At 37.1% G+C, this 26,896-nt stretch overlaps 2 protein-coding genes across 5 annotated transcripts in view; both read left to right on the forward strand.

Moving 5' to 3' along the window:
- Window positions 1-22,204, forward strand: part of COMMD6 (COMM domain containing 6) — a 131,158-nt gene extending 108,954 nt beyond the window's left edge. The window contains exon 6 of the transcript XR_014256063.1: window positions 21,491-22,204. The gene's annotated coding sequence lies outside the window, so the exon portion shown is untranslated. The remainder of the gene's footprint in view (window positions 1-21,490) is intronic.
- The window catches only part of TBC1D4 (TBC1 domain family member 4), a 260,140-nt gene that overhangs the window by 94,292 nt on the left and 138,952 nt on the right, over window positions 1-26,896 (forward strand). The gene's annotated exons all lie outside the window — the stretch shown is intronic.

A 26,896-nucleotide genomic window follows, 5' to 3' on the forward strand; every position in this document is an offset into this window, starting at 1 on the left:
AAGCTTTTCAATTTGCCATTGAGTCTCTGTTACCTTGTAGTGTGAGCCCGTGTAATACAGTATTATATACAGTATACTGTATGAGTCAAATACATTAGGAAATATCTATCTCTCCTTTAGGTAATTTATTTACTGGATTAAAGAACATTCATTGCCTTTGCCTTACACTCATACACCTCAGTGTTTGTAAAAGGGGAGAAAATCTTGCATTTTCATGCCTTAACAAGGGAAAGTAGATTGTTTTCATTTGATGACTTATGCTGTCTGTAGTTTTCATGCTTTGATGAGAATATTAGGACAGAAGTGGGAACAGATTGTGCAAAGAATCTATAAGTTCTTTTAAAAATTTCCACTTCCACATATACTTAAAAGTACAGTACTAGATAACAGGGCAATATGGTTCAGAGCACGTTCTGGGTAAGTGGACCGGAGTAGCTTCCTGTCTTCTCCATCGTGTAGGAGAGACTAGGCTGAGGAATGCCACCGGTCCCTGAGATAGATGCAGTGAATGGTGGCAAAATGCATGACAAGGAAAGGGACTCACGCATACAAGGTACTCCTATTTACTGAATGGCATGGAATGGCAGGTGAGATTTGAGGCAATTAAATGTAAGCACGTTCTATTTTTTTTCAGTTATTTGTGCTGATCTTTATGAGAGGCAGCATGCAAGGAATATACACAGGCATGATTTTTACTGCTTCCTCCACTTCTTGCTCTGTGTCCTTTACAGGCTGAGTCTTCAATCTCAGTTTACTTATCCGTAGAAGGAAGATGATAATACCAACCGTATGGTATGTTTATGAGGATATAGAAAGTATGTCCAACGCAAAAATAGTAGTTACCCTTTTCTGCATCTTTACTTGTAAACAGTTTATGTATTAATGACACCTTGTGAATTGCTCTCTCTGTGCCATTTTCATTTTTATCTAAAAGTGGCTGTATATGTCCACACCACCGCCCTCCCCCCAGCCAGACTTCAGCTTCCCATATAGTGCTAGCCGAGTGCTGGTAACTCTGTCCTTGTTGTCATCCCTAATGCTCTTCTCTGCCTCATCCATGACGTTTCATTTCTCTGGGTGGTTGTTGACATTCCTGCTGTGTCATGGTCATTGTTGTTTTGTCTGTTCAGGGCCACAGTCAGCTGCAGGAAACCCATGCCTCAGAACTTCTGGTTGTAGTGAAGTTTGCAGTCACAGGCTCTCCTGGTCCCAGGGCTGGAGAACCTCTTCTGGGCAGTTAGCACACTTACACCTTGGCCACAGTGCTTGCTCTGGGGGTGGCCAGACCAGGTAAAGCTCTTCTCTTCATGCTGTTTCACATGTGAGCCCATCCTCTTCTGTGACAGGGCTGGAAGGGACCCCTGCAGCCAAGAGGGAAGGAAGCCAAAGGTGGTAAGAGATGGAGGGTCCCTGGTTTCAGGTGTCTGTAAGGCCAATTCTGTACTGACCCTTTCTTGTTAAACAAAGAAAATGAGTTCTGTTTATTTGCTTAAGCCAGTTTGAGTTGGGTTTGTGCCACTTTTCACCAGAGAATATGGGATTTGCCTGGAATCTTTCTCTCTCCCACTCCAGTTGACATTTTACTCATGTAATAGGCTCACTTCAAGCTAATTCAATTCTTCTAAAAAATCTATTCTTAACCCTTAGACTGAATCAAGTTGCCTTTCTCTTTTCACAGTTGCTCTCAATACTGCTTTCTTAATACTTAACACATTATTTTGAAATTTCTATGTGCACAAGTCTATGTTTTCCACTGTATTCTGTTCCTGGAATATAAATAGTCTGAGCCCTTAGTACCAATACAGATTCAGGCACACTGTAGATTCTCAATAATTGTTTGTTTAATTCACTGAATGGCAAGGGAAGGATTTGCCTACTGCTAATTATATGCGAATAGTTCCTTAATAAAGATCTTTGGTAACAAGAATGCAACATAAAATTCCCTTTGTTATCATTACAGCTGTTGCTTAACTCTGATCATCAGAGTAATGATGATCATTTAGAAAATTTAGAAAATGTACCAAAAATCTTCCTATAATCCTACCACCCATGTGCTTGATAGACTTATGACATCTGTTTCCTCAGAGTTCTCAAGACTGAAAATTGCATAGAAACAAAACCAACACTCAGATTGCTCATAATAATTTGTACACATTATTCCTTGCTTCTACAAATCAACTAGCAAATTCCCTCAGTTATAATTTCTAGGCCATCTTTTATAATTGATTGTTTAGAAGTATTTAGGAAAGCTGTTCAAAGCCCATTACAACCTCATTTCACTTTTAGTCTGTCTGGGACACGCCCAGAATTAGCTTAGCTTAAGCTTGCTATGTGTATTCATTTGCCAGGGTTCCCCAGGAGCTGAGTTTGAGTCCAGCTGATCGTAAGCCACAAGGCTTTGGTTCACCTTGTTTTTGAATGAGAATCAGCAAGGATTTTCTCAGTTACGGAACAGAATTGTGGGGAGTAGTGTGGGAAGACAAGTTTGAGCAATCGCACCCAGGGATGGAGCCGCAATGGCCATATTAAAGGGAGGAGTGGGTGGAGAGTGAGGGAGGTGCTATGCCTTAGGATGCACCCAGATCAAATGGGACATAAAGGAATGCAAGATTCAAAACAGAAACAGCCATCTGTATGTATGATAAACATTTGGTAAGATGTGATTTCTCCATCTTCCTCCTGATGAGCTGGGGTACTAAACTGATGTAAGACAACAACACAACAAGAAAAGCCCTTGTAATGACCTCTTCCCTAAATTCAGGTAGTGATCCTTTGGTTATACCTGGAAAGAAGATGGGGCTATAAGAAAGAAAAGATATTTTAGCGTGTGTGTTTAGGTGAGGTGAGGGAGCAATGTAGACTCTTTGAAAAGTGGCCTCTTTAATTTAGAATTCACAAAATCCCATTTATTTAATTTTGAAGCAATGAAACAATGGTAAATTAAACTCCATTTTCAGAATAGAAAGTGTTCAGCCTTTAAAGACATGTGCCTTTCACAGTGAGAAAGGAATGTCTTCCAACTTAAAGTGTAATTTTTGTCATCTGTTTATCCAGATTACAGAGAAAATTTTGTAATTTCTGGTTACAGAGTAAATCTATGGTGCGATATAGCTACAGATACTGTGAGAATGTTTTGTGTAAACTCAGATTCTCCACTGTCATATGCATTTGTCATAATTTTATCATGTTCACCAGGGTGCTTGCTACGTACAATAATGAATAAATTGTCCCGCTCAATTATCTGGAGATGTAGAGTGAAATACCTTTAACCAGTATTGCTCGTTCTGTATGGGCTAAGTTTAGGTTTCCTCCTTTTCCATATGGGTATTTTGGGGAATACTTTATTGTATAGATTACAAAATTAATCTAAAAATCTATTCATTCTGTTCAAGTTCTTCAGGACTCCCCCACTCTCTGAAGTTCTGTGGGTTCTTGGTCTATGGTTTTTCTGAGTTTGTCTTTGCATTTCACAGTTGTCTTAATCCATTCAGGCTACTATAACAAAGATACCATAGACTGGGTGGCTTATAAACAACAGAAATCTTTTTCTTGCAATTTGGGGGCTGTTAGGTCCAAGATCAGGTGGTGGTAGATTCATTGTTTGCCATTTCCTGGTTCATAGGTGGCTGTCTTCTTACTGTAACCTCCCATGGCAGAAGGGGTGAGGGACCTCTCTGGGGTCTCCAAGGGCACTAATCTCATTCATGAGAGCCAAGCCCTTATGACCTAATCACCTCCCAAATATACCATCATGTTGAGGGATTAGGTTTCAACATATGAATTTGGAGGGGGCACCAACATTCAGTTTATAGCAAGTATGATACGTTTTTTTTCCATTTTTTCTGGTTTGCCCCAGATGTTTTCTTTTTTCTTTTTTCTTCTTCTTTTTAGGAGCAGTTATCCATAAATAAATTTGAAAAGTGTTTGGGGATCATTTAAATGGATAACTTTAATAATTTTATTTTACCAAGGATTTCTTGTGAAGAAAAATTGTATAGACTTTCTTATCTGACAGAAGTATAAATGTCCGGGCATGGAAGTCCTGGCAGATAGCACCACAGTTGTCAAGCCTTGAAGCCTTAGATGTGCAAGGTCATACCAGAAGATCCTGAAAGCACTGGGTTAACCCTGGATTGCTGTTTTGTAAACACACCCCAGAAGTTCTGTCCCACATTAGGACCTTGGGTTTATTAATTGAGCTGTGGAACTGGAGTCTTCTTGTGATCAGATGAAAGTAAGATTTACTTCCAGTGATAGAGATTATGGAGGGAGAAGTTTGCTTTATCTTCTCTGGACTGTTGATTTCCATACTGACTTACTTTGAAGAGTAGGGTAAGACATTTATAAACATTTAACTTTGTTTGCTATGTTACCTGAAAGAAAAAATCTTCAAGCCTGAGGATGTCATAGATATGAAATATTAATGGTAACTTGAAACATCCAATATAAAATGTTAAAAGATATTTATTCTTTTTGATGAGATACTTCACTGACTTTATAGATTCTTACTGTGCAAATGTGGTTTTCCTGAATCTATGTGCTCTACTCTTATACAGTTTTCTTTAGACATGGGCATGGGATAACAATTTAGGACTTAACCCAAGCATCATTAAAATTCGAGTATTTCTCTTTGACAGTCTGTCTTAATCTGCTTTAACTCTAGAAGGAAATGAAAGTAGTAGCTAATATATTTGGATATGATTTTTAAAGCACTTTTGTATAAATCATGTCATATGAAGCTCATAGCTGCCTGGTAAGTAGTCATGACAGATGTCTTTATCTCAATTTTACAGATATGAAAATAGCTTTTGTCTGAGAGTTAAATATAATGCTAAAGATCACACAGCAGCTTTAGAGACAGAGTTGAGATTAGAACACAGAATTCTTGCTTGGCCTGATTTTTTTCTTTCAATAAATGATGTTCCTCTACAATGGAGACTATTAATTTTATAGAAAGATATTAAATGTCACAGTAAATTGCAACATAGGGCTTCTTTAAATAACCAATTTCCATTAACATGGATAACTTGATTTATTGACATTTGATTAAAAGGGTGGTATAATCATTTTCACATTGGAATTTTAGGAGGCAGTGTTCATGGCATGATCAGTCTTGAGGTTTGTAGTGAAAATGTGTTCCCTTTGTTATGTATCAATAGAAACTCCCTACTCCATCTGGCTTTTAAGATTTTTACCTAATGAAATAAGTGACCAGGGGATAGTGGTTAGAAGCTACAGATGCAGGATTGTAGAATTCTGGTGTGACATCTGTAATTGCTCTGTAGCTTTAGAATTGCATTTTTCCACCTTGAAAGAGTTAAGGCGGAAAAATCTGAAATCTGTCCCTTGACCATTTCATTTGTTCAGCTATTGATCCCTTTAAGAAGCACTTAATTTTTTTAATGTGATAATTCCTCCACTCAATTTAGTATTTTCTCTTAGGCTTATTTGTAAAAAAAGGGATTTCCTTAGTTTCTTTTTTAAAAATTTTATTTTATTCAGGTATAGTTGATTTACAATGTAGTGTTCATTTCTGCTGTACAGCAAAGCGATTCAGTTATACATACATACACACATATATATATTCCTTTTCATATTCTTTTCCATTATGATTTATCACAGGTATCGAATACAGTTCCCTGTGCTATATAGTAGGACCTGTTGTTAATCCATTCTATATATAATAGTTTGCATCTTCTTTTTTTTTAAATTTTTAAATTTTATTTATTTTTTTATACAGCAGGTTCTCATTAGTTATCCATTTTATACATATTAGTGTATACATGTCAATCCCAATCTCGCAATTCATCCCACCACCACCTCCGCCACTTTCCCCCCTTGGTGTCCGTATGTTTGTTCTCCACATCTGTGTCTCTATTTCTGCCCTGCATAGTTTGCATCTTCTAATTCCAAACTCTCAATCTATCCCTCCCCTACCCGCTCTCCCCCTTGGCAACCACAAGTCTGTTCTCTATGTCTGTGAGTCTGTTTCATAGGTAAGTTCATTTGTGTCATATGTTAGATTCCACATGTGAGTGATATCATGTGGTATTTGTCTTTCTCTTTCTGACTTACTTCACTTAGTGTGATAATCTTCTCAGTTTCTTATTTGGTATGAATATATTCTCTTGAGACCATCTTTTCCAGTTATCAAATAGTTCCTCTTCAGAATATATAAAACAATAATTAATATGTTAGGTTGCTCAGAATACTCTTAGATTACTATTAATTAAAATTTACAACCATGAATATCATACTTATGGTTAGTGAGCCCTCCTCAAAAAGTCACATAATACCTCAGTTTTGAGAGTTGAATTTTTTCTCACCAGACAGATAATTTAAACAAAATCAATACTTAAGAATATGTATCAAAATTTAATTGCCCCCAGACTTTTCAGTTTGCTTTATTTTTTAATTATTATAGTTTCTGATATATTCTGTATGATATACTTTTTAGTAAGATGAAAAACGGGACTGGAAAATGAGTACTGGCCATTAAACAGAATAAGATTTTATGTCTTACATACAGTTTTTGTAGAAACCAGCTTAACTTCTTGGGCACAGTGAAGCGGAACCGATTCTTCATTGGTCATAAGGTGAAAAAAACAAAACAGGACATTTACAGCCGGTAGCAAGAGGGAGCCTGCCAGTGGAGAGCTGGTATTTGAAGATTTTTTTTTCCAGCAGTCTGGAATACAGGTATCCCTAGTTAACTAAAGGTACTTTATCCACACCAAGGAACTGAATAGATTTGGATAGTCAAGGGTATTTGTCTTTTTTTTTTTTTTTTTAATAAATGTATTTATTTTATTTATTTATGGCTGTGTTGGGTATTCATTGCTGTGCGCGGACTTTCTCCAGTTGTGTCGAGCGGGGGCTACTCTTCATTGCGGTGAGTGGGCTTTTCATTGCGGTGGTTTCTCTTGTTGCAGAGCATGGGCTCTAGGCGTGTGGGCTTCAGTAGTTGTGGCATGCGAGCTCAGTAGTTGTGGCTTGCCGGCTCTAGAGCGCAGGCTCAGTAGTTGTGTCGCACGGGCTTAGGTGCTCCGCAGCATGTGGGATCTTCCCGGACCAGGGATCGAACCCGTGTCCCCTGCACTGGCAGGCAGATTCTTAACCACTGCGCGACCAGGGAAGCCCTGTCTTTTTTGTTAAATTTTTTTTTTTTATTGAAGTATAGTTGATATAAAATATAAGTTACAGACGTACAATATAGTGATTTGCAGTTTTTAAAGGTTATACTCCATTTATAGTTATTATAAAATACCGGCTATATTCCCCGTATTGTACAATGTATCCTTGTAGCTTATTTATTTTATACATAGTAGTTTGTACCTCTTAATCCCTTACCCCTATCTTGCCCCTCCCCTCTTCCCTCTCCCCACTGGTAACCACTAGTTTGTTCTCTATATCTGCGAGTCTGCTTCTTTTTAGTTATAGTCATTAGTTTGTTGTATTTTTTATATTCCATGTATAAGTGATATCATACAGTATTTGTCTTTTCTCTGTCTGACTTATTTCACTTAGCATGATGCCTTCCAAGTCCATCCATGTTACTGCAAATGGGAATATTTAGTTCTTTTTTATGGCCGAGTAATATTCTATTGTATATATGTACTAAATCTTCTTTATCCATTCGTCTGTTGATGGACACTTAAGTTGCTTCCATACGTTGGCAATGGTAAACAGTGCTGCTATGAACATTGGGGTGCATGTATCTTTTTGAAATATTGTTTTTGTTTTTTTTTGGATATATGCCCAGGAGTGGAATTGCTGGATTATATGGTAGCTCTATTTTTAGTTTTTTGAGGAAGCTCCAGACTGTATTCCACAGTGGCTGCACCAATTTACATTCCCACCAACAGTGCACGAGGGTTCCATTTTCTCCACATCCTCACCAACATTTGTTATTTGTGTTCTTCATTCCGTGTGATCGTAAATGATGAACCTGTGAAAGGATATAAAGATGCATGCATATCTGCTCTTTTCCATCCATGACCTTTGATAATGGACATGACTATCAATATGAGTAAATGTCTTATGCCTCTTTGCATTTTTTTCCTCTAAGTTTATGCATTTGTATATCATTTCTAAGCATGCATCCACACACATGCAAAGGCACACAAAAGGCTAAGTTTGAGCAAATTGCTGTTACAATATTTCTTTCTTTCCTTCCTTTTTAAAAAAATTTTTTTATTGGAGTATAGTTGATTCACAATGTTGTGTTTGTTTCAGGTGTACAGCAGAGTGAATCAGTTATACATATACATATATTCACTCTTTTTTTAGATTCTTTTCCCATATAGGCTATTGCAGAGTATTGAGTAGAGTTCCCTCTGCTATACAGTAAGTCCTTATTAGTTATCTATTTTACATATGGTACTGTGTATATGTCAATCCCAATCTTCCAATTTATCCCTTCCCTCACCCGCTGGTAACCATAAGTTTGTTTTCTACATCTGAGACTGTTGTGACATTTCTTGATACTCAAACTACGAATAAGGTCCTGATGTCTGTTACAGGCTTCATTCTTTTTCTAGCAGGTGATTTTATGGTATGAAAGCATAGTGTGATGGTTTTACTTTCTCACTGATGCTTAAGAATGAAAAACCAAAGAGCTTCTCAGACAAAGCTAGGATTGTCACCACTTGCGACTCCATGTAATGGTAATCTGGACATGTGGTATGAGAGATTTTGTGATAGTTGGGTGATTCAGCAGTGGCAGTTTCCACAGTTAATTTATTCTTATCTCCAGGATGCATGGGTTTTTAGGCAGTGGGGCTCCCATCATCATTACTTCTCTGAAAGGTAGCCACTGAAGACCAAAGCTGTAATGGTTGGAAATATGGGAGCCATAGGAAAAGTGTGATGAAGGTCTCAGTGACAACTTGTGACCTCCTATTTACCTCTCCCTCAATCTGCCCTGTGGATGTTTGTGGCAAGCTTTGTTCCTAGAAGGCAAAGACTTTTTAAGTACTGCCTCATATGCTGTGTGATTCCATTTCAGAATGAACAAATGAGCTAATTCAGGGAACTGTGTCTCCAAAATTACTTTGGAAGAAAATTGTTTCTCACTTGTCTATTATAGTTTTGTTTCTGTTGTGTTCAGTTCCTGATTCTGTGCAGAGAGTGATTTAGCTTCTAAGAGTATTATTTTTCTTCATAAGAGTTAAATGAGACTACTATACACTAATTCCTGACTTGGTTGTTTTTCTAGAAAAGTCTAGTATAGATTCAGATCAGCAAACACCATACCAGTTTTCCAATACTTGTTATTATATATACCATTAAAAAAAGTAAAGGTAGAGCAGAAACATGTTGGAGAGGCACATAAAACATATGACAATTTCCCAGGTAAATTTTCAAATTTTTCTCCTTAAAAGTCTGATTCGGTCGTTAACATCAGACCTTAGTGTAGAATGGTGCAAAACAGATATATGTTTGAGATCTGTCTCTTGAGATGAAGCATTTATACTGTAATGTGTGAGCTTTGCTTGCTTCATTCCTTGCTCTCCCCCCCCACAAAAACCCTCCCAAACTATAATAAACAAACAGACAAGCAAACAAACAGTATTGAAGTGCTCCATTAGTAAAGCCTGTATTTTAACATCCCCCGTAAGTTTTTATACCTCTAGAGAATACCAGGTATTAAAAACCAAGTTTTATATTATTTAATACTAAGTACTAAATACTTGCTTCCTGACTTTATTTTTATGGCTCATACTCTTGTAGTCTATTCCTTATTTCAGTCCTTCTTATTTATTTATATTTTTAAATTTTATTTATTTATTTATTTTTGGCTGTGTTGGGTCTTCGTTTCTGTGCGAGGGCTTTCTCTAGTTGCGGCAGGCGGGGGCCACTCTTCATCGCGGTGCGCGGGCCTCTCACTATCGCAGCCTCTCTTGTTGCGGAGCACAGGCTCCAGACGCGCAGGCTCAGTAGTTGTGGCTCACGGGCCTAGTTGCTCCGCGGCATGTGGGATCTTCCCAGACCAGGGCTCGAACCCGTGTCCCCTGAATTGGCAGGCAGATTCTCAACCACTGCACCACCAGGGAAGCCCAAGTCCTTTTTCTTATTGCTAAGCTATTAGGGGAGTGTTTCCCAAAGTGCATCAGGAATTGATTAATAGTTCACAAAATTAATTATTATGAGAAAAATAATTTAGCATTTTCTTTTTGCTCCTCTAAGCAACAGAAATGTAAAGATTTTTCACTTAGTGAATAAAGCACTACTGTAAATGCTGTAGTGGATGCAAAGGTGAGTGAGAACAGTGGTCCCAGCCCTTACACGACCTTCAAGTCTGGAGGAGAGCGATATTTATGAATAATTCGAGGGAGTGAACGTGGGACTAAGGGTACGTGCCCAGTGACGTCTAAATACAGAAGAAGCCAGCCTCAAGCTTCAAGATGGGGTGACAGCAGTGTGAGGTTAATGGGCTGCTTTGGAAGATCTGTTTTAATAATATTGATATACATGGTACTTCAAAATTAGTGCTTTGCAGATATTCACTCTTTCTACTTTTGTTTAAAGATTTTTGATTTGGGGATGTTTTCCCTTTCGTATAGTTTTTGGACATCAAAAGCCTTTTGTGGTTATTACTAGACATTGGGTTGAGTAAGACTGCTTCCAAGCCTGTGTAGACATTTGCCAAATCAGGTAAAAAGTTGAGCCCAGTGGCTGAGTAGTTCCTAGAATCTCATACCAGTTGTTGCTAGGAAATGAATTTAAATTTGAGGTGAATAAGAAAAGAATTATTTGATTTATATGTGTTTATCCTAATATGTCTAGAATCACAGAGTTAGCAGCAGCGAAACATAACAAAAAGTTTGACCTCCACTCAGTTGTTAGCTGTATGCATGATGCTTCCTGTGAAATCATTTAGTAATAGGAATCAATCACTGTATTAGTTTCGAAAAAATGATTTGCCTTAAGCATTATCTAAAATAATTTTTAAAAAGCAGTTGCAAAAAGTCAATATAATTAAAAGATTTAAAATTCATTAAATGACTATTTTCTTGGATCAATTTTTCATAATTTTAAAAAATTAATTTATATTGAGAGAGAATAAAACCTGTGGTATAGAAATAGAGCAAAGACCTCCCCCAAAGGAATTATACTAGAAAGGCCTTAAAATGGGTAGTGAACAGAAGAAGTAGCTGTGGAGCTACTAGGTCATGGAAGTTTTCATTTACAGTCTCACAGAGAAGCCTTCCTTCTCAGGCTTCAGTACCTAGAATTTGCAGAGTAATGTCTGGAACTGCTTGATATCTTCATCTGCTTGTGTTTATTCCTCCTCCAACTTGGTTTTCAATCTCCTCCTTTCCTTTCACAGTTTTACTGCCTTTTTATTTATTTATTTTCTCAATTTGAAAAGAAAACTCTCTCTCTTTCATAAATTGTAGCAAGTTATTAGTCCTAACAAACCACCTCTTATTAAAAACAGTGCTTCTGTGTATTTTTACTGCTGTATTAACCAGAGGAAAGATATACATGTTATTATGGCACTTTCTTTTGGAAATCAATTATATGGGAATTTACTGAGATATTTCCCTAAAACTTACCAATTAGCTTTAATCAGAGAAGAGACCCTTAAATATATAGATATCTATATAAATTAAACATTAATATAGATACATTACAATAAAAGGGTAGCAACTTTCTCTTGACTAAGGGCAAATGCCAGCTCCCTGTTTAGATCTAGTTTGTGATTATTACTTTGGGCCAATGTTTTTAGTTTCTAATTTAGAGTGTTGTTGCTTTTTCAGACCTTCCCTCCCCAAATTAGCTCTGGTATTATGCCATTATAATACATTTTCTCTGTCAACTGGGTCATTTAGGCTAACTAGTAGAGAATGCAGCTCTAAAATTGGCTTGATTTTTTGCAGTATAATTTGAATTAAAACTATAAGGTAAATTAAAGGAAAACTGATAAACAGATGGTGGCTAGATATACAAACTAATGGAAAACTAAAGCAAAAATCCATTTTAAAATCCAAAAATAGCTGATACTTGATTGAATTTTCTATTTTGCTTGTAAAGACAAAGTATCAAATTAAAGATCTCCTAATCTATGACATTTAGATATGCATTGAAGATCCCCCCGTCCTTATTTTTATTAGAAAAAACTATTTTTATTAGAAGACACATTACATTGATGTTACCTTTAATATACATGCCCAGAAAAGTTCCTTTTCACAGTCTTTCTGGGCACAGTTATAAAAGGTAATCCAATAAATGTGTAACAGAAGTACAGCAGTTTTTAAAAAGATAGATTTTTAAATATTGGAAAGGATTGAATTTTAGAAAAGAATTTTCTTTGATAATGAAACATATACAGTAGAAATTCTCAATATTTTTAAATGAACTTTTGATTTTTGTCTTATCCAAAGTTAATTTTCCATATGAAATGATTAATGAGTCTTTGCTTGACAAAAAGGTAATGTGCTTATCAAAGGGTATTTTATGATGGAGATAAATGAAATCGTATCTGGGGTGGTTTGTTATAGCTTCTCATCTTGGTTATGAGAAAAAAAGGACACTCTGATAGCATCCTGTAGCTGTCCCAGAAGCAGTGGCTTTCTGAGGTCAGGCCTGAATTATTTTGACTTTTTTTTTCTTAACACTGTATTTTTCAGATAGCATCCCAGGGAACTCTGTGAAGTCAGGGGACAGATGGATTCATCTTTGCTCAGTAGTTCACACTGTGGATCAACAGTATTAACCCCCTAAAATAAGGTCTGTGTGTATTACAATAGGTGGCATTAAAAACAGTCCTTAGTTCAGTAAATGTGCATTCTAGTGCATAGCCTTTGTACCCCATGTACCTATGGGGGAGGGGGCAGGAAAGGTCTTTGTAGAACATTTGATGAAATGGAAGAACAAAAAACATAAGCAATTGATTCATCCCAATGTCAGTGATTAGGCTAAGTTGCAATAATTAACTTTAGAACAAATATGTATCTTTTATAGATTTAGAATACGGTTCTCTTTTGCTAAAAAAGTTGTCACTTTCAAAGTACTTCCATACTTGTTTTTATTTAAAAATTTTTTTTACTTGTTTTTAATATTAAGGAAAATGAAGCACATTGTTAAAAAACCCAAAATTGTTTCATTGAAAACAAGATTTATTAGAGAAGTTTTCTTTGACTCATCTATGATATGCTGATTCATATCATGTTTTTCTTCCAAGACTCTACACGCGACCTGTGGAATACCATTAGTGCTCCTTTGACGTGTAATTATTCCTAGCAAAAATAATTATTCTACAGTCCTTATTATAGAACATTTTGTAACAGGAAAGCATGTATAAATATACTCCAAAGAAATATTTAGTAACAGGGTTTCCAATTCAACAAGAAATCCCTGAAGACTCTATTCCAGGCCCTCAGGGGTTGCAAAGATGAGTGGGACCCAACTCCAGTCCTCGAGGACTTTTGTGAATTTGATTGAGGGATAAGATCCCACAGGTAGGGAGACTGGCAATGGGGTCAGAGAGACCTAAACCAGCTACAGTGATTCCAAGGATGGGGAGATCGTATGTGGCCAAGAACAGGGTCAGAAAAGACTTTGTGAAGCAAGTGGTTTGTTTTATTGTCACTGTCCTGAGATATCGTTTGTGCCGTTGTGAGATTTGCAGAAGCACCTCAAATGCTCGTGCTGTGCTGGTGGCACCCAGTTGTTCCTCTGGCTCATCGCTTCTCTGAAAGAAACTTGGAAGCCAGTGCGGTAGGTTTGCCAAGATTTTCTCAGGGCTTCGTTTTGGATAAGTGGGTGGGGTTTCTGTTGAGAAGTAAACATCTGAATTTTGAGTGAAGAGAGATTTTTATTTGTTGACTGTTAGAATATCTAAGGTTGGGCTCTTAAAAATAACCAGGTGTGTGAATCTGCTTAAATCATTCCTACTTTTATTAACTGCTTTGCGTTTTGTAGTCACTCAAGTTCCGTGTTCTCACGGCCTCGTTCAACTCTTGTATGTGCCACGTTCCTCCTCTAGACGTTGTTCACTCCTTCTTCCTGAACGATTTCCCGCTTTTATGTTTTCTTGTTCTCTTCTTTGTCCCCATGGCATCTGCTTACTTCACTGTATTAGATGTGACATTACTTTATCATTGTGTAGAATTCGCAAGGATCTCACAAGGCATAATTGTGTGGGGTTGTTTGAAACCTTTGTTATTTCTGATTATGTTCCAGGAAGCTTTAACAGCAATCTGGTTAAGATTCCTCCTTCTCTTCTTGAAAATAGAATTATCTGCATTCCAGGTTGCTTTTAGCACTTGTAAATGTCTTGCTTATTAGCCACACCAAATCTCCATTGAGAGTCAGGTAGTTTCAAACTACAGAAGGAAGGCTACTCATGTAGATTTTCTGATTATGCACTGAAGCAGCACTCTGAAAAGAAATTCAGACCTATTAAAACCCAAAACTTAGGATGCTAACGCCATACTTAGGATTTACATACCGTATATATGACTGCTTCCACCGCTCTCTGAATTTGCAAGGGCCATGTAGTTGGAAGGCTGGCTACAGCTGGTGAGGAGTGGCAGCCCTCATTGACTGGAACTTCTCTGGGGTCAAGTGTCTTTCCAATAAGAGGAGTTCCTTTCCCTTTTGTTTTGTACCACTCTGCCCAGCACTCATCACCCACTCCTTCCTGAGGAATTTTCCAGACCCAGGTTCTCTGCCCTTCTCTGGCCTATCCTCTTTCTGCTAAAATGTGTTACATGTCGTTCTTCAAATATATTTTCCCCTCTTCTCTTTCTTTGTGTTTGTTAGTGGAGTTTTCTTCCCATTTCTGCCTAGTGAAATCCTGCTCTTCTTTAAAACCTAGCAAAATGCCTCTTCCTGCACGAGGTTTTCTGATCCTTCCAGAAAATGTAATCTCTGCTGGTGGCATAATGGCCTTTTAGTGCTTATCGTATTTGGTATTGTGTGGTTATTTGTATGTACCTTACCACCCCTGAGGAGAGCCGCCATATCATAGGATTTATTTTTCTATTCCCTGTAGCCTGTAGCCTGGTATCAGGCACATGGTAAACACTAAGTAAAGATTTTTGGACTTAATGAAATTTGTGAGTCCCAAATGTACCACCACACATAAGGTGGCCATGGCTGGGAGACCATAGCCCACTTCAGCCTCATCCTTCAGCAGACTGTAAATTGCTATTCACCCTTTTACTACCATGTGGTTCTCATTCATTTCCTTTTGTAATGTAAGAAACATACTTATCAGAGTATTTGGAAGAATATTTTTCCTCATTTAATATTATTTTTAATAGCTTTTCACATATAACTTTGGGGTATGCTTAATCTGAACTAAGATATTTGCCTTCTTTTAGTCTGTTTTTTCTTAAAGCTGCTAATAGGCTAGTAAGACTAAAAAGTTGGTAAAATCCGTGATCTTAATGAGATATATGCATTTTTAAGTAGCGATCCAAGAAACAGGGTGTAAGAATGTTGCAATATCTTCAACAGCTTTCTTTTCTTTTTTCTCCAGCACTGGCCTGGGAAAAGGGCAGAACTGTAAGGAGGCCAGATGATTGCTTAAAAACACCTCTTAGGTTGCAGCAGAGCTTGACTAGCAAAACAAGCTCCAGCAAAACTTTCTTAAGCAATTGTAAAATCAGTTGCAGCTGAGGGAATTGTAAAATCAGTTGCATAGTAAAGGGGTTCCTTAGGTAAAGGTCATATTCCAATTTGAATTACTGTAAAAGTGCCTTGAGTTATTATAGTTATAATATCCATTTCTGCTTGTGAGAATGAGGGAGGGAGGGAGGGAAGAACAGAGGGAGGGAAGGAGAGAGAAAGAAAGGAAAGAGATAGCCTGCTATGTGTGCCCTGCAGCTTGGGGAACAGAGGGGACCACGTATCAGTCATGCCAGAGCAATCTAAAGGGGAAGAAGCTGGCTGATGTAGCCAATGACAGAGAGTAGAGAACAGTGGATGGGAAGTAATTATTTTCCCACTGACAGTGGGCCAGAGATAGTCCCTGGAATTGTAAATGACCATCCAGAGAAGGTATGCTGGTGCTTGTCAAGGATGGGAGCCCCGTCCCTGTGAGTGGAGCAGTCAACTCTGGGCATCTGCATGGCAAACCTTGCAGATATTTGCAGAGCAGTTAAGACTTTCTCTGTCCCATGACCTCCCCCGAGGGGGTCAGGGGCAACTGCACATCAGCCAGTAGGGGTTGCTAGGGAGATCTGCTGGTCAAGTGAAAGAAAAGCAGCTGACCTGAGCCAGGGGAGGGCGACACTCTTTACTTTTGAATGAAGTCCAGAGTTTGGTTTTTACGTGAACTGGGTATTTAATTACTGTACTGAGACTATTTTAGGGACTTTTTATTATCCCACAACACCTGGCACACCACTGTGAGGCCTGTCTTAGATTTAAGGCCAGAGGAAGATTTAGCCTGGCAGAAGAGGTGTACAGGAGTGCTTGGGGAAGGGGGAGAAAGTTGCTTTATGACTTCTGTGTGTTACACTTTGTGTCCTCGGTCTTATTTCTTCTCTCCTAGTTGCTAAGCTCCTTGAGTGTGAGCCGTTGGAAATTACAGGGATATGATTTCTTTGTTAGCCCTCAGGTCTCAGTCATCATCGTAAATCATACAGAGCTGAGTACCCATTTGTTCAGTACGTATGTACTGAATGAATATTTGGTTATGAGGTTCAGCAAAATGTGACCTTTAATTAAAAAGCAAAAAAAGTACAGTGATTACTTTTTGAAAAGAAACTGTACATTTTAGAGTAGTTTTAGATTTACAAAAAAATTACAGAGATAGTACAGAGAGTTCCTACATATCTCATGCTCAGCTTCCCTTATTGTTAACATTTTACTTTAATATGGTATATTTGTCACTACTGATGAACCAGTGATTGCTTTTTATATGTACATATTTTACTTCTTACCAGTAGGAGAAAATAAAGGAAAACATGCCATAGTATTTATTTCAAAGAGCAGCCATTTCGATTTGTGGATCAAGGGTTTATACTAAGTATTTGTTAAACTTCTCCAAGAGTTTGATTTCTACAAGTAATGTGTTTCCTAATTTCAGTTGTAAAAGTATTTTGCAAAATTCCTAGTGAGTCGTATCACTCAGTCCCTTGACCCTTGAATTTCACCAAGTAGTTATGCTTTTTTAAAAAATGGTTAAGGAGGAACTTGATATTTATGTGAGCTGTCGTTTTCTTTATTCCATGATGGATTGCTTCATGTTGTTGCCAGAAATAACACGAATGAAAAGTTAAGGTTATTTTTGGTTCAGGTGGTTGTGTTCCAAACCATAAAATATCATGAGGTGATCAAGTAAAACTTTTTAACCTAAGAAATTTTCCTTCTTATATAGCCTGGCTTTATATCCTTGATCCAAACAAATTGTGTGATCTTCCCCACAAAATAATCGGAAAGAAAAAGTTAGCTAATGTAAGAAAAATATTTGAAAAACCAAAGTCTAAAATAAATTCAAGCAACAAAATCAGTTTTGTTTTAATAACGTGATACTTCACTGTTTGCCAGAACTGCATTTGGTGATCTGTTATTTAATATTTATGTGTTCATAAGCACAGTTTAAAGCATTAAGGTAAATAATGCTGAGGTTAGAAGTACTCTCAGATGGTATGCCTCTGTAAAAATGGCTTGATAAACTTGTTTTTGCAGACAACTTAATGACCTGTAATGGAAATTTCGTCAATCTAATACTTTTTTAGTGTTACCCATTCTCGGACTACTCGGTGTTGTAGTCATTGGGACTCTTTACATCATACCTGCTACCAGTGCTGGTGACTGTCTATGATTGAATATCTTACATCACTGCAAACTCAGTATGTCTAAAGCCAATTCATCTCTTAAAGTCATGATTATTTCTCCTGACATCCCCCTTTAATCTATGGTAGTAATTCAGTGACCTCTCCTCAAGCCTCATACTTTACCTTTGATTTTCTTTCTCTCCACCCTTGCATTCATTTTTCACATTTTGACTTTGAATGGTTTTTGTATGCATTTCTTCCTTTCCACTTCCAAATCCTTAGTCCAGAGCTGGATCACCTCATATCTGGATTATTGATATAGTGTCTTAAGTAGTCTACCTTCCTCTATTTCCTCTATTTTCTCCTCCCCGACACACACACACACACACACACACAAGCTTTGATTGCTCTAGCTCCTGGTTAGATTAATGTTTCTCAAGTACTTCCATCATTTCGACATACTAAAAATCTTTCAGTGGATGGCTCTTCCTGCTTATAGGATGTGATCTGGGCTTAGTCTGATTTTGTAGGCAATTCATCTCTTAGTTCACTTTATTGAGAACTCTTCCTCTGCCATGCCCTTGAGTTTCCATATGTAAAAGGAGATTTAGGTGCTCGTTACTGAGACTTTCTACAGAGTGAACTAGTCTTTATTTAATAAAGTCAGCTATTTTAGTAGCATCATCCAGAACTCAGTCGGGATTGTCCACTGGTTTAGGTGTAGAATCCTCCCTGTCTCACGTGAAAAACTGAGAATATACCCAGGCAAGCTGACTGATTGATCCTTAGCCTTCAGAAAATTCATAAGATTAAGTAAAGTTAATATTGCAAATAGAGGTAGTGCTGTTTGAGCCCTAAGGGTCTTAAGAGACACTGTAGGCATCCTGTGCTTGGGGCTGCTATTACAGCTTTATACGATAATTCCAGTATTGTTCTTTCCAAATACTTTGGTCAAAGGTCCTGCCTCTGAAGCATTTGGGGAAAAGTCCTTTCCCCCAAATGTTTGTGGGTTTGAGAGGGATCCTAAAGGCCTCATGGGGCGGAGACCTTGTTGGTATATCATATATTGATATATAATTATATCAATTATAATACTGATAATATTAATTGGGTTTTACATAAGACCTCGTATTTCCTACTAAGTGGTAACTAGTTCCATTTCATTACATTGCCTTGCAAAGGTGGAAAGAATAGTATTGTATATTTTTTCACTCTAATTACCTGCATTAGAATTTGAATTGTCGTATTTACCATATGCTTGCCTTTTAGGCTCAGTAAAGCAAAGGAACAGCTGTGAAGAATATTTAAATCACTTGTAAAATATGTGGCACTGTGTTAGGGTACTTTTGGCTTTATCTCTGTGGCTTGATATAGCCTTTGCCACTTGACTTCATAGTCTGTGTGAAGTGTCTGGTATTTGAGATTGGTTAAAATATTTTATATCTATGCTTAGAATGTAGGTTGTGAACTTCCCCTTTCAGTATCTCTAAGGTAGTTAATTTCACTATTAATTTCCACGTGATAGTTCGGAAAAAAACAAAACAGGTGTTTAATTTTTTGGTAACCAAATATAGATCTGCATATCGTGTAGTGGCGTTCTTCTTTGCAGTGTGCTATGACCCATCTTCTTAAGCAAATATAGCACGTGTGAAGTTTATTTATAGTTTTGAACTCTAATCTTCATTGGTTTCTAGTTTATTTGGGGCACAATGCACTAGGGTTAAGGGTTGCAATTGTTAAGGGTTAGCTGAGGAGAAGGAGACAGAAGAAGACACATTGTCCTATGTGTGTGTAACACTGAGGTGTGTCCACACCTGGATTACTATACACATTATGGTGGGTGTGGTTTAGGCAGACCATGAGGAAGACAGACTGAAAGCATAGGGCTTTGAGTATGAAAGGGGGAGATAATATAGGAATGCTTTGAAAAATATATTAAATAGTACTAATAAGAGCTACCATTTTTTGAGTGATTATGCATTGTGTTAAGAGCTTTATGTATATCAGCTTATTTAAAGCTCACAACAGTATTCTGAGAGGGCTTTTATTTCCTTTGTCCAAAATAGGCAACTGAAGTTTAGATCTGTGGCAAATCGGGATAATGTAAATGAGCATGAATTTGGGGAACAAATTTTAAAATCCTGGAGTTGAGTAAATTTTTTATAACTTCTGTGAAGTGGATCAGAACGTTTAAAAGTTTTGCGTTCAGATTCATTTCCCCCAGAGGTGACAGAGCAAAATAAGGATAAACTGACAGTAGTATCTTTTCTTAAAAATTTATTTATTTACTTATTATTTTTGGCTGCATTGGATTTTTGTTGCTGCGCGAGGGCTTTTCTCTAGTTGTGGCGAGCGGGGGCTACTCTTTGTTGTGGTGCAAGGGCTTCTCATTCGATGGCTTCTTTTGTTGTGGAGCAACGGCTCTAGAGCACAGGCTCAGTACTAGTGGCGCACGGGCTTGGTTGCTCCGCGGCATGTGGAATCTTCACGGACCAGGGCTCGAACCCGTGTCCCCTGCATTGGCAGGCGGATTCTAAACCACTGCGTCACCAGGGAAGTCCTTGACAGTAGTATCTTAACATCCTAAGATTAAAAGAAACTTTTATAGCTATCTGGAAAAGGGGTTGTAAAATTTATCAATTGAAGTTATACAAATGTCTAAAGAGAAGCTGGGATTACAGAGAACATTCACGACCTCTTTGAAGGTCTTTGTAGGCAACAGAATATTAATTTATTAAAGAGATTTTTAGTTTTGTTCCTTAAAGTGATGTTTAGGATTTTGTTTATTTTACTGTAAAACTTCACTAAGGATCAATCTGTATCAAACTGTGCACTTCAAACTGGAATGAACTAATTTGTAAAAATACAAGAAGGGCCCAAATACCTTAAATTACCTATCAACCAGAGTATTTTGAAGGAAAAAAAGCCTAATGAGTATTTTTGAATAAATCCACACTGGAAAAGAATCAAATGTTTGCTAAGACTATTGAAATGGAATAACAAAATAATTGTAAACCCAGTCATTATTTTCTTAGTCTTAAATTGGGGCAGTTGACAAACTTCCTGGACAGAAGTGAAAACACACTTTTAAAAATTAATACAAAAATTAAAATTAGAAAAAAATTGTATATGTTAATTATAGAAAAAATTTTAAAACAAATTGAGCAAAGATGAAAAAAATTGCCTATAAGCAGCTGTCATTGTGATATGAACATTGGTAAGATTTTGTTTGTAGACTCCTAGCCTTAAAAAAATACACATATGTATATAATTATGTGTACACACATTTATATATTCACAGTATAACTTTGAATAAAAGTTTTATTGAGATAAGACTGATAACTATCAGTAGTTCTTTCGGAAAAACTGGTATTTTAATATATTTGGATGTGTTTGTGTGTGTGTGTGAGAGAGAGAGAGTCTAGAGTTTGCTCTGGGTGAAATGATTAAGACCTGAAATTTCCATTTGGCAATAAACAAGCTAAAAATGATATTAAGAAAGCAATTACATTTACAGTAGTATGAAAAAGAATAAAATACTTAGGAATAAATTTAGCAAAAGAGGTACAAGACTTAGACACTAAAAACTACAAAATGTCATTGAAAAACAATAAAGAAGGTCTAATAAATGGCGATTCATCTTTGTTCATAGATTGGAAGAATTAATATGGCTAAAATGGCATCCTCAAGTTGATTAATGTATTCAATGCAATCCCTGTTGGAATCCCAGCTGGCTTTTTTTTGTTTTACAGAAATTGGCAAGCTGATCCTAAAATTCAAGAGACCTAGAATACTCAAAACATTAAAAAAAATTTACAAAGTTGGAGGACACATATATCAATTTCAAAATTTACTACAAAGCTACAGTAATCAAGACAGTGTGGTATTCACATAAAGATAGATGTACGAATCTATGGAATAGAATTCCAAGTCAAGAAATAAACCCTTATACTTACTGTAAATTAACTTTTGGCTAGAGTGACAAGACAATTCAATGGGGGAATAATTATCTTTCCAACAAATGGTGCCGGAAAAACTGTATATCCATTAAACAAAAAGATGAAGTTGCAGCTTACTTCACACGCTATCCAAAAATTAACTTATAATGGCTTTATAGATCTAAATGTAAGTGTTAAAACTATAAAACTCCTAGAAGAAAATGTGGGAGCAAATATTCATGACTTTGGATTACTCAGTGGTTTTTAGATATGATCTCCAAATATAAAGGTCAAAAGAGAAGACTAAATTGGACTGCATCAAAATTAAAAACTTGTGTGCTTTTACTTTCAAGAAAATGAAAGGACAACACATAGAATGAGAGAAAATATTTGCAAATCATATGTCTAAAGGAACTTGTAACCAGATATATAAAGAACTATTACAACTCAATTATAAAAGCAAATCATCCAATTAAAAAATGAACAGAAGGACATAGAAGCAACCTAAGTGTCCATCGACAGATGAATGGATAAAGAAGATGTGGCACATATATACAATGGAATATTACTCAGCCATAAAAAGAAACGAAGTTGAGTTATTTGTAGTGAGGTGGATGGACCTCGAGATTGTCACACAGAGTGAAGTAAGTCAGAAAGAGAAAAACAAATACCATATGCTAACGCATATATATGGAATCTAAAAAAAACCCCAAAAAACAAAAAGAATGGTTCTGAAGAACCTAGGGGCAGGACAGGAATAAAGACTCAGACGTAGAGAATGGACTTGAGGACACGGGGAGGGGGAAGGGTAAGCTGGGACGAAGTGAGAGAATGGCATGGACATATATACACTACCAAATGTAAAATAGGTAGCTAGTGGGAAGCAGCCACATAGCACAGGGAGATCAGCTCAGTGCTTTGTGACCACCTAGAGGAGTGGGATACAGAGGGTGGGAGGGAGACACAAGAGGGAGGAGATAAGGGGATATATGTATATGTATAGCTGATTCACTTTGTTATAAAGCAGAAACACACACCATGATAAAGCAATTATACTCCAATAAAGATGTTAAAAAAAAAATGAACAAAGTATTTGAATGATATTTTCCCCAAGGAGATATGCAAATGGCCAAATGCTCAACATCTTTTGCCATTATAGAAATGCAAATCAAAACATTATGGAAATGTCAAGTTACTACTTGACACCTACAAGAACAGCAATGATGAAAAAGACAGACAATAACAAGTGCTGAGAAAGAAGTGGAGTCACTGGAATCTTTGTACACTGTTGGTAGGAATGTAAAATAGTGCAGCCACTATGGGAAACAGTTGAGAATTCCTCAAAAGTTTAAACACAGAGTTACCATATGACTCGACAGTTCCACTCTTAGGTATCCACCCATGAGAAATGAAAACATACTGTATACAAGACTTATACGTGAATGTTCATAACAGCATTATTCATAGCAGCCAAAAAGTGTAAACAATCCAAATGTTCATTAAGTGATGAACGGATAAACAAAAGTGGTATACCCATACAATGGAATATTATTTGGCAATGAAAAGGAATGAAGTTTATGAATTACTAATACATGCTACAACATAGATGAACCTCAAAAAGTGCTCAGTGAAAGAAGCCAGTCACAAAAGACCATATTGTATGACACCATTTATATAGAATGTTCAAAACAGTCAAAACTATAAATAGATTAAATATATAAATAGAGAAAATAGATTCGTGGTTCCCAGGACTGGAATGGATGGAGGAAGGTTGAGGGTATGGAGGTGTGACTGGTGATAGGTACAAGGTTTCTTTCTGGGGTGTTGAAAATGTTCTAAAATTGGGTAATGGCGACGACTGCATGACTTTGTAAATATACTAAAAACCAATGAATTGAATGCTTTAAAAAGGCGAAAATTGTGATATGTAAATTATATATTCATGAAGCTGTTAAAAAATGCAGTACCTTATTTTCTGAGATTTCCTGGTTTGCTCCCCTCTTCCTCTTTCACCCGGACCTTCTCTTTCCTTTCCCTGTTCTGCTCATGTTTGATTCCATGTCCAGCAGTTTCCTGTCAGTATGGGTTCCAATCTTGAGTGTGAGTCCTCGGGGAGCGGTTTCTGTAGTTTAGCCCCTTAAACTTTGCCGTGGGCCCCTCTCACTCATCTGTTTTTGGGGTAGACAGAAGCCTTTCGGTTTCAGCTGCTGTTCTCACATTGGCCAGCCAGGCTTTACAGTGACTGTTGGTTACTTTGGTTCTCAGGCTCCTTAATCACGCCATGGCTTCACTTTCCTTCTTTCCTCACTGATACGGGGATCGTGCAAGTCTTGTAGCTGCATGTGATTTGTACCAAATGATTTGTATTTTGGGATTCAAGAAGATATTTTGTCACCTAGTTTTGTTGTGGATGTTGTCCATGGGTTTTGCTCTTGATATCAGTTGTTCTTTTTTTATGTGGAGATTTGGAAAGATTCAAAAACTATGCTTCCATTGCTTGTGGCCATCTTTCTTCCTCTCTCTCTCTCTCTTTTTTTATGATTGTAAAGATTTTATTCTCTTTAATTTGGCCATCTTTCTAGAATTCAGAAGTGTAACCTTTCAGACAATTTGAGGAAGAGATTTGGAAAGAATCAGTCTGGCGAAAACAGAGGATGTCCTCCTGGAGATTTAATTATCCTTGAGCAAAGAGCTTGTGGCTTATTAACTTTCTAAATCTACCACCTAGCACAGGCCCTGGCATTGGTTAACACCCAGATAAACATTTGTTGAATAAATAGATGTGCAGAGGGATGAATGACTGCTTGAAGGAGAGCGAGCTAGAATTTATAGCTGGTACCCTCTTGCCAGTGTTGACATGTGGGAGCCTGGGTGGGTGGTTTCCATTCCTTATACATGGAGGTCAGAAACAAGTCTGAAGCTTTGGTCAGCTATTCAGCTGGATTACCTGCCTCAGTTTATCAAGAACTTTTGTGAAATGATATATAATTATCATGATAAGTTTTCAGTATTCTTAGGGTGTTGATGATCTAGGTTGCTTGGATTCTAGCTCTACCTGAATGAATGTGTTAGATCCTTCATTGTCCCATAGGTGCTGGGTCTATGTCCCAGAAGTCTTAGATTCACTTAGGTCCCTCATATCCTTAGATTCCTTTTCTAACCCTAAGCCACCCTAACCTTGCTTATGGGTAAATAAACCACGTGTGTGAGGTAGTATCCTGTCATGCAGAATCTCTCCAGACTGATATGGGGGCAAACTGCCTGATCTTTTCTGAGCTCTCTGTTCCTCTAATCAATCCCTTTTGTTTATTCTATTCTCCTAAGAACCTTGAAAAACTTAGTAGATAGAATTATGTATCTTAAAAAGACGAATTCCCTCAGAGCCCGCCATTCTTCTGAAACTCCTTCCGGGTTGCTTTTCGCCAGCCACTGTCACGTGCCAGTTCCTTCCTTATCCTCTCATCCTCATCAACACTTACTTCCCAGTGTTCCATTTTCTTGGTACTCTGTGTTTCACTACATTTAGTCTGATAAAATTGTGCTGAGATAAAAATGAAGTATAAAGGCATAAAATGTGCTGTCTGTTTAAGATAGCCTGTTTATTTGTGTTTTAACAAAGACTTGCAACGCTTTAACTCAAAGAAGTTGATTTGGGTAGAAACTTATATACCTCTGCCATTTTTCAAGTCCAGGTGATATCTGAGGATCTTGGAAATAATAAGAAATGTAAAGAATAAAATTGTAAGGAACACAGTGTTCACTCCCTGAGTGGCTGTGAAGATGATTAGTGTTAGATTTCTGGGTTGGACTCTTGGATAGGTTTCTTCACAGATTCTCTTGAGATATGTGTATCAAATCAGCTTGTTAAAAAGCGAAAGAACATGTGGGCATATTGCCCTAACAGTTGGCTGCTTTTAGACCCTGCAGCTGTTTGAAAGGCCTGAGTGAACTAATTAAATTATGGCTGAGAAACGTCTCTCTCTCTGATGTTAGTGCTTGCCATCAACATCCTTCTTAAAATAATGGTAGTTGGGGAGAGAGAGATGTGCAAGGAATACAGACAGATACATTTAATTTCAATTTGAAAAAGGAACAAAACACACAAAATTGGCATTTACATTCTTGAAAGTTAAATGAAGAATTGTAATCTTGGTATGTCATGTTTGAAATTTACTGAAACTTCCTTCTTTTGGTTTACTCTTTGGAACTGTGCCCAGTTTTGTATATAGTGGTTAGTTTAACTCTTTAAATAAATGAATTTTTGGCTTAAAGCTTCTCTACATTTTAAAACGCTTTTAAAAAATGACAAAAGATGCTTACGGTAAAGTTTATATAATATATAAATGTATAAAAAGTTAAAAAAACCAAAAAATCAACTTCCCTTTTAATTCTCTTTTCCTTCAGGAAGTTATAGACTGATGCACACCCTTCTAGACTTAAAAAAATGCATATATATGATTGACTGGAGATGTATGTATTGTATCTTTTTATAAAAATTATATCTACCATTTATACTGTTCTGCAACTTGATTTTTTTCACCTAATAGTTCATGATCTTTTCTCCACACAGATGAGAATTTAATGAGCTGAATTCACCCTTTTCATATCCATAAGGGTATTATATGTTGGCCTGTATGTCAGAAAGATGTCAGGAAGAATGACAACCCTCCCCAAATAGTTTGCCCTTCTCTGTCTCTAGCCTAAATAGATGCACCAGTACCTAGAAGTCGTTCAACAGCTGTCAGATCAATTGCACGGCTGCTGGTGACACGGAGGAGATGCAGCAGCTGGTAGACAAGTGTAGCCACCCCGTTTCTGAGCATGGGAGGAGGGACAGAAGATGACATATTTCTGCTATTGTTCCATTTTTAACTACATGGTTTCCCTTTAGGTGTTTCCTTTTATAGTCGTAAAAATGGTTTTAGTGAAGCATCTAAAAAAAAAAAGATTTAGGTAAATGAGAGAAGAAAAATATTACCCGTAGACTCTCATTCCTCAAGTTAATTATTGTTAACATTTTGTTATATTTCTTTTTTCCGTGCCTTTTTAAAATGTGTTGATGGAAATAGCACTTTACGTCTGTGATCTTTCTCCCTCAAACCCATCAGTCCGGTCTAATCATGAGAAAAACATTAGGAAAATCCCAAATAAGGAACATTTTACAAAATGCCTTGTGAGTATGCCTCAAAACAATCGAGGTCATCAATAACAAGGAAAGTT

This window comes from Balaenoptera physalus (assembly GCF_965194825.1).
Source record: "Balaenoptera physalus genome assembly, chromosome: 18".
Taxonomy (NCBI): Eukaryota; Metazoa; Chordata; class Mammalia; order Artiodactyla; family Balaenopteridae; genus Balaenoptera; species Balaenoptera physalus.